The sequence below is a fragment of the Myotis yumanensis genome, unplaced genomic scaffold (genome assembly GCF_028538775.1).
Source record: "Myotis yumanensis isolate MYYU_CA2020_CCGP unplaced genomic scaffold, mMyoYum1.0.hap1 SCAF_3, whole genome shotgun sequence".
Lineage (NCBI taxonomy): Eukaryota > Metazoa > Chordata > Mammalia > Chiroptera > Vespertilionidae > Myotis > Myotis yumanensis.
The window spans coordinates 35,548,213-35,557,865 of NW_027223754.1; the positions used below are offsets into that span (position 1 = coordinate 35,548,213).

The window sequence follows — 9,653 nt, forward strand, 5'->3', positions numbered from 1 at the left end:
ACTCATTCATGGATAATAAAGACCATTACAAACTTTTGAACAATAATAGATACAGAGGCAGAGCTGCCTCAAACTGATTGTCAAACTGCAGTGGGAAGGCCAGAGAGAGTTGGGGGGCAGGAGGGAGGGGAGTAAGAGATCAACCGAAGGACTTGTATGCATGCATATAAGCATAACTAATGGACATAAGACACTGGGGGGTAAGGGAGGGTAGTGGTTTGTCAAGGGCGGGGGGGGGGGGGAAAAAGGATACTTATGTAATACCCTTTGTAATACTTTAAGAGGAAAATAAAAAAAAAAAAAAAAAAAAAAAAAAAAAAAAAAAAAAAAAAAAAAATATTTAATAACAATAAATCATTCAACCTTTTCCAGTCTTTATGAAGGTTTTTTTCTTGCTGGTGAAATTTATTTTAAAAGTCCTCATGTAAACTAATCAAGACTAATACATTTTTAAATGAACCCTCAAACAAATCTTTTTAATATATACCTTATTTCTTGGGATGACAATAGCATTATTATATATTTTCTTTTTAATTCAAATATACTGTTTTCAAGATTAATGGTTATTAACAAATCTTTATTATTAATACTCTCCTAAGGCAGAAGCATGATACTTTAAAATTTCTTTTCAATAACTACTTTATAGTAATTTTAAAAATATTTCTTGATTTTAGAGAGAAAGGAGGGAGAGAGATAGAAATATCAATGATGAGAATCATTGATTGGCTGCCTCTTGCTAGCCTCACACTGGGGATTGAGCCTGTATCCTGGGCATGTGCCCTGACCTGCCATCATACCATGACCTCCTTGGTTCCTAGATTGATGCTCAATCACTGAGCCACGTTGGCTGGGCTGTTGTTCCACTTTTTTATGCATACATTGATTGATTCTTGTATGTGCCCTGATTGGGGACTGAACCCGCAACTTTGGTGTACTGGGATGATGCTATAACCAACTCAGCTATCTGGCTAGGGTGAACTATTTTATAGTAAAACATTACTTGGCATTAAGTATTTTTATGATCAAATTCTAAAACAATCTTTAGTTCCAACTGAACTTGGTACTCCAAGATTAAAATTTTTAAAAAATATTTACATAATAAATATAATTTTAATCACCAAGTTCTTCCTCATCATTGAAATATGTGCTTTTCTTTATCCTTGGGTGTCTTGAATCATCAGAGGTTGAGGGACCCCTTGAACTGGGTTTCCACTTTTTTTGTTCTTCTTCAGTTTTGGCTTGCTGGAAAACTATGGCCTGACTGAGGCTGTCAAGAGCAGGATCTTCTCCTTCATCTTCACTTTCTTCTACTTCTTCAATTTCTTCTTCTGGTTCAGGAATTTTATTTTTTTTCTTTTTCTCTTTCTTCTTTGGAGGTTCACATTCTCCATGCATATTTTTAGGACAGGCATAACTTAAGTGTCCACTTTCCCCACATTCACAACACTTATATTTATCAAAGTAGTTTTATCTTTGGATGAACTCAGCTGCTCTTCCATTGTCAATAGCAATGCTTGCTTTTATCACTCTACCAAATAACTGTTTGTTATTTATTGCCCTGGTACAGTTTTGTGCAGAGTCTTTATCCAAAAATAAAATAAATGCAACACCTTTATTCTTCCTGGTATCTTTATCTTTCATTATAGTAACCTTTACAACTTTGCCATACTTGGAAAATATCCGGTATAAGTCATTGTTGGTCAGGGAAAAGGGCAAGTTGGATACATACACTGTACTTTTACTTGGGGCCAATCCACCACTCATTTCTTCCAGTGGGGCGGGCCCTCGGCTCCGGGGACGCTCAGCCCCGACGACTCCTTGCCCCTCGCAGTGGCCTCGGCATCGCTGGGGCTGGGAAGGGTGTGGCCTCTAAATATATTCTTAACATTAGTATTTGTATATGTTTTTGAGGGATATTAGTCAACTTTCTGGTATAAACTTGTTTTTGTAACAGAGGATTAGATTTAAATTTCAGAGTGACCACAGACTTGTAACATGTCTACCACAATTTACTTACAGCCAGCACCAACGAAAAATCTTAATGGAGAAAAATTAGGTATGAGATTCCGTTTCACCAGAGGCAGCCAAGATTGCAAATCCTTTCACATCCACCCAAACAGCAGTTTTAGTTTCCCTCAGTATTTGTTGAATATCTATTCTGCTTTAAACATTATGATAAATGCAAAGAAAACCTTACTGTTTCTAAACCATAGCTTAAAAGTGGGGCATGTAGAGGTTTCTGGAGTGTCTCCAGTCCTGCATCCTGTAGGCTACTTTTATCACATGTGGCCAACGTTTTAGAATTGATGTTGTTATCCAAAAACCTCCCCTACATCTAACAGCACTCTTCACCATGGCTATTTTTCTGCAAGCTCTTCTCATCATCTCTAGGATTTCTATAAAGAAGTGGTTAAAAACTCAAGCAACAGCAATAATAATCACATCCACAACCATAGCTATTGCAACACAAACACACACACACACACACACACTAGAATGCACACGTGCATTTGTGTATGCACAAGTTTCTAAGGCATTTGCACTAGCAATTAAATATATTTTTTAAAAATTATAATAAATTGAGAATTGTTTTTGCTTACTTCAAGGACAGAGGAATATATTAAAAGAAAGATGGGAGCCCTTATCGGTTTGGCTTAGTGGATAGAGCATCGGCCTGCGGACTGAAGGGTCCCAGGTTCGATTCCGGTCAAGGGCATGTACCTTGGTTGCGGGCACATCCCCAGTAAGGGGTGTGCAGGGGGCAGCTGATCGATGTTTCTCTTTCATCGATGTTTCTAACTCTCTATCCCTCTCCCTTCCTCTCTGTAAAAAATCAATAAAATATATTTAAAAAAAAAAAGAAAGATGGGAGATCAGGAGACGTTATATTTGGACATACAGAATCACCAAGGCTGTGTGAGGTACTCAGATGTAAGACAGCCTCCAATTTCAAAGAGCACAGAGAACCCAGGAAGGATGTGCACTTGGTTGGAGTAGAGACTGTGACATCAGAGGGCTACCGCAAAGGCAGCCTGTGTCTGGCAGCTCTGTATCTTGGAGATGTGGTACCCAGGTGAACAGGAGAGCTGTTCCTACACCGTTAAAGCAGCCAGACTTCTCTGCAAAATGGCCTCTGAAAACAGGACTGGACTTGGGTTCTAAGTGGTAGATTTACAAATGTATTTAAAAATAAATATAAAATACATATTACCACTATTAAGTTTGCTTTGTCAGAAGAAAAATATGATTCTTTGAATATCCAGAAACATTCTTACCCGTGGGCACACGCGCACCCGAGCGCGCACACACACACACACACACACACATACACACACACTTGCATATATATCAAACATGGGAAAATATATATATGTATTTCGTTCTAAGATTTATGAAATGTGTTAAAATAATATTTTGCTTTAAAAAATACCCGTGTTTTGCAACTCATTTGTCAGTTTTCTAATTATTGATAAGATAGATATAATGCAACTAGTTCCTGGTAAAATTTTTATGTATAAAATCAAATGGAAGCATACTTATTCAATATTTATTTAACTCTGCTACATTCCTGCTGTTTGGCTCCTTATTAGTGAGTCTATGGCAGAGTTTATCTTCACCTCAGCGTTTTATGTCCCACATTACCTTTATTTAAGGACAAATCTAAAGTTAGGTTTCAAAGATTTTTGAAGTTTTCGTTTTCTGGAATACCACATAATGTGTCTACTGTCATAAGGGTACACTTTTTAAAAGTAGCAGCAGAAGTCTAAGCACAAAGTATGTAACGCATGTTTTCTAAATGAGGCAGCCTGTTATAATAGGGATTATAACAGCTCTCAAAAGATCTTATTCAAGCATGATGCTACCAATCAAGAAACACTGAGATTGTATGACAGCTAATGTGATGTCATGTGAAGCATAAAAAAGCCAACAGCTTACATATGCTTTCTAAAAGTCTAAATGTAGCTCCCAGTTTATAGAAAATATAGGAAGGAGAGGGATACATTTTATGACACAACAGTTTCAGACAAGTTCACAAAACAATTTATTCTATAAGACAACTAATTGGCTTGGTGTTTCAGAGTAATACAATGAAAAAACAAGTGAGGGCACTGGTCCAGATTAAAAGAGTAAGGAGATGTACAAACCATGTGAAATGAGTAAACTTTGACTAAATACCAGTGTTAGAAATGCTATGAAGCAAAGTCTGCTTTTAAAATATGCAATATCAGATAAGTAATTCTGGAATTTGAATAGGGAATATTTACTAAAAAGTATAATATTAATAATTTTAAGTGTGAGATAGTAGTATAGTTTTGGGAGAATGCTTTCTGGAACCTTTGGAATCTAGCTAAAGGGTATAAAGAATTACTTGGTTATTGTTTAGACTTTTACCTATATTTGACATTTCCCCCCCATATTTTTCTGGGAAATTTCAAGGGATTTCTCCCATATGCCATAGCTTTACCTTTTTTTCTTCTCTTCCTACTCTGGCTTTCTATGTGTTTGTTCAATAGATATTTTTAAGTATTGATAATGTGTTGGGTAGTGTTCTCATATATCCAGGATATATAAAATTAACCGCTATTCATGGAGCATTTACTACGCTGTAGGAGGCACAATGTATTGGGACAATAAAGCATGACAGGTGTCTATGGTGTGGTGGGGGTGCAGTTTTAGTGGGGATGGTGAGGAGGGACCTCAATGAGAAGATGTTATGTGTCAATTTGGCTAAGCTATAGTCCCAGTTATTCAAACACTATTCTAAGTGTTTCTGTACAAGTTTTTTGTAGATGGGATTAAAGTCTATCGTCAGTTTAGTCTAATGAAGGGAGGTGATTCTTAATCATAAGGGTGGATTTGAGTCAATTTGTTGCAAGAACTTAAGCGCAGCACCGAGGCTTCCTTGAAAAAGAAATTCCAATTGTGACCTGGAGCTTACGTGCATGCCCCTGAGTTCCAGCCTGTCCTTCTTGCCCTATGCATTTAAGTCTCCAAGATCATGTAAGCCAGTTACACTAAAACAAAATAAAACAAATAATAAAACCCACCCCTCTTCACATATATATGCCATTGCTTCTGTTTCTCTGAGGGAACGCTTACTGATACAACAGTATTTCAGCAAAGCTTTGGAGAAGATGAGGACCTGAGTCTTGTGTATGTGTGTGGGGTGGGGAGGGAGTGTTCTAGTCAGAGGGCACAGCCCTCACGGGAGCTGTCCAGCTGGGTTAGTGGTTGGCAGAGAGGGCATCACCACTACTCCCACCCCACTGTGAGGAAACAGGAGAATTGTGGGAATTACATGAATAAGCTATGCACAGAAAGAGGAGCAGGAGTTATGTCACCCCTATCACTGAAGAGCTTTAGGTGTTACTCTGAGTGAGATGGGAAGATATTAGAGGGCTTCCAAAAGGTTGGACACATGATCCAATTTTTTTTAAATGCACACCTGGATGAGGAGTAGAGATCGTAATAGACACAAGAGTAGAAGCTGGAGCCCTGCTAGGCAGCTCTCTCCAGGAAGCTAAAAGTGATCACTGCCCATGAATGGGGGGAGGGATGGGGAGTAATGTGGGGATAAGGACACATATGTAATAACTTAATCAATAAAGAAATTAAAAAATAAAAGTGATCACTGTCAGAGTTTCAAGAGTTGGTTGGAGTCTGCATATCTTTTGAAAATAAAATGAATGAATAGGATTTATTTGTGGATTGGATATGGTTTGGAAGGAAAGAGGAGTCAAGCCCAGCTGGTGTGGCTCAGTGATTGAATGTTGACCTATGAATCAGGAGGTCACACTTAGATTTCCTGTCAGGGCACATGCGGAGTTTGCAGGTTCGATCCCTAGTGTGGTGCGTGCAGGAGGCAGAAAAGGGTCTTTCACTGAGATGGAAAACTGTTAGGAATGGCATTGTGAGAGATAATCATCACACCCTTTTGGGGGACATAGCACATTTTAAAGTCATCATCAAGTCCTGCTAGCAGCATCCCTTCTGTTTTCTGTGAATGCTATGCTGAAACTTCCATTGCTCAAATTAAAGCTCGGTCACATCACGCTACTGGACGATGTTCAGAGAAGGTATTCAGGCCAAACGACCAGCTTGTGCAAAGGAAAGCGGGCAGAAGAAGCCTGTGAGTACAAAAAACCTGCAATTAATTCTATGTAAATGGATTGAAAGCTCAGGAGAGAAGAGTCAGATGGAAAGGCATGTGACATAATTTCAAAGCCACCCTCTCTTGAAGTTCTTGCCAATGTCCTCAAACCAAAATCTTGCACTTTGGTACCTCTAGCGTCTTCACAGAAATCATTCAGCAGCAAGTGGCCCACCGTTGTGAAATCCTGGGTGGAGGATGGTATCTTTTAGCTTCAACTGTGGTCAATTTGAAGGACAGATGGCCATTTTTTCTGAAGACGCACAGAAGGTCTGTGCCTGTCCTGAACTCACTTCTGCCGTGGCCAGGACTCCCGCTTGCAGATGTAACCCTACCCATCCTCGGCATTTATGATCTCATCTGAAAATGTGCAAGAGAAAAGAAATATATGAGAAAGGAACTCATGAGAAAAGAAAAAAAAAATGGTACATATAAATGCATTTACCATACAAAAAAGTATATACTCATTATGTCAGAAAAAATATGCAATATGGCATGTAATTGAATTCTGGTAATACTAGTCACAGTTTTGAGTATTCCTTCCACCAAAAACTCTTTGCCATCAAGTTAGAATTTGGAACTTAATGGCCCATTAAGTTGGCCTCCAGATTTAGCACTGTCTGTTTGGCCTAAGAGTGGACATATATTTCAAAAACACCCTTGATTTACTTCAGCTCCCAGGAGAAGTAGAGAAACAGGATGGCAGCTGAGATGAGGACAGGCCAGAGGAAGTTTTATTTCATTTTCCATTAGTGCTTCCTTAATATACATTGGATTCCATTCCTAAATTTTGCATCCAAAAATCAATGTTGAGGAAAATCTTAATTCAGATGGCAGTCAATGCGCCTGCTATAATGTATTTATTGCCTGGCCTATTCCAAGAAGTCATTTATTTCAAATGGTTTAGCATACAATTCTTTATTTCTACTGTCTACAATACAATATCTTCTCGTAGTGGTTTTGAATACAGATATCTGTCAATTGGAACAGTAGGTATATACTGTTCCAATTGCAAGGGCAAAAACAGCTAAATTTTATCCACCGTGTTAAGACTTAGTTTGTATAGATTGGCATGTGAGATGGAGGGGAAGAATACCCATAGAATCCGTAAGCTGAATTGATGATGTTATTGTTTTAAGGTTAAAGAGCTAAAGAAATAAAAGATTGTGGTCATTTTACTTTATATGTGTTTTAAAGTGCTCTATTCATAAAACTTATACATTATGTCAAAATAAAATTTAACAAGTTGGCTTTGGCTACCTTGGAGTTGAGTAGTATGACCTGCCCATGGGCTAGTACTCTGTGTCTTATACCATTGCACATTACTGGACCTGGCACTTGGCTGGAGAAGGAATACAGAAGGCCCTACTTCTTGAGCTGCGAAAGCCTAACCCGGGTTTGGCAAGCACATTCCGTAAAGGTCCAGATAGTAAATATTTATGGCTTTGTGGGCCATGTGGTCTCTGTCACAGCTACTCAACTCTGCTTGGTAGCAAGAAGCCAGCCATGGACAATAGGCAAAAGAATCGACTTGTCTGTGTTCCAGGAAAATGCTATATACCAAAATGGGTGAGTTTGGGTTTGGCTGGAGGGCCATACTTTTTGACCCCTGACCTAAACCAGAGATGGACCAGCTCCAGCCTTCAGTCCATTTACTATGCAGAGGACCCTGGGGCAAAGAAGATCTAAAGAAGGAAAAAAAAAAACATATAAAACAGCTTCAGGCTTTTCCCATGGCATTTTTTTTTTCCTAAGAAGAAATGTACTCTGTTAACCTATTCCTTCAGATGTGAAATATTTTTCTCTTTAAACTTACTTTCCATTAATATTGTGATATTTCATTAAGTGTAAACTTATTTTTGGTTCTTATATACATATCTTTAAGTTCCTAAAGAAAATAAACACAGTACTTATATCATATATGATGCGTAATATCTAATATAATATAAAGTATTTAGTATATAATAAAGAATAAAACAATATTTAATATCTACTTTTTATGTTAATAATGAATTTAAAACAATGTGTTGAGTTCAGTTTCCTACCCCTTAGTCTCAGAGCTGTCCTTCGAGTATGAGGATAGTGGGAAAACTGTCAAGTTACTGTAAAAACACGGGCACACGTACATACATCCATCACCTTTTGACTGTGAATAATGTTAGCAGTTTCTTATTGAATAAATAGTTAATCAATAACCAACCATAAAATTTCTTCATGATAATTTCTGAACATGTGCATATTATTTTTAAGTGGCTGTGTAACCTTGGGAATTCGCCCATACTCTCTGATATACAAGTTCCTGAATGATAATTAAAGGTGCTGGTATAATCAAAAACATATTTTTATAGTAAGTTTTGGAGTCAAACATAAATTCTACGACTTTTTAACTATGTGACTTTAGGAGAGTTTACTTACTCACTCTGTTGGTTTCTTCAGCTAGAGGATTAGGATACTAACGGCTAAGTTACTTTTATGAGTTTCCTACCTGGCTTGTCCACTCCAGATCCCTAGGATATTTCAACTGATGCACCTTGTAAATCAAAGACTATGGGAGAAGTATACCCAAATTCTTAAGAAGAGTGATGTATATTTTAGAACTTAGGATAGAGACATGAGGTAATTATAAAGTTAAAAAATATGTAACCCCTAGCACACATAGTAGATATTTGATGTAAAGGAAAAAATAGAGAAAGAGAGAAATAAAAAGAGGCAGGGCAGCAGTGGACATAAAAGAGAGGTAGAAACAGAGAAAACAAAAATAAAATTAATAGAGAAGGTTCATCTAAATTCAAGATACACCACAACATTTTTTTTTACCTTTTATGAGGTAAAAAAGCAACATATGATTCACATATAACAGCATAAACATGGAACAATTGACATAAAAATACTAAAGCAATAGCAATAACAAAAATGTATTGCTATACTAGCAACACAAAACTTGAGGATGAAAAAATATATACACATATTTCTATGAGATGATTTTCTACTTGTTAAAAAAGCACTGTATTTTTGTACCAGTTGTCCTTAGAAGCAACAGTACAAAATGACTCCCAAAATTATTATCCATTAATGTGCTATGGCACAGTAGTTAACAAAAATAGTGAGCTAAAGAACATAAGCATACTGATAATAATTCTGCATAAATAAGTTTTAATACTTCAGTATAGTGATCTTTGCACTATATTTTGATAAACCCAGAATCTAATTAGTGACCTCCCATCCTTATAATTCTAATGGCCACTGTAATATCCCATCCTTTGAAATTCAAATGAAATTAGTTCTAATCCCTTCCACATGCTATAACTGATTCATGCCATTCCAACTTCTTTTCCTAGGAATCAGGGGGTTTAAGGAGGGTTTAAAATGAGGCAGAGTTCCTTTATGCTGTGGTGGCTCTGCATTGAATCTTCTGCTTCTGTGGTCACTATCTGGCCATTGCACTTGCTCTTCCCATTTAAATCCTACTATGATATTGCAGATAGAACATAGATCTTTGTCT

General features: G+C 37.3%; 1 pseudogene; it reads right to left on the reverse strand.

The window, feature by feature from the left end:
* Window positions 1-1,110: 1,110 nt before the first annotated feature.
* Window positions 1,111-1,779, reverse strand: LOC139004936 (zinc finger CCHC-type and RNA-binding motif-containing protein 1 pseudogene; annotated as a pseudogene).
* Window positions 1,780-9,653: the final 7,874 nt, after the last annotated feature.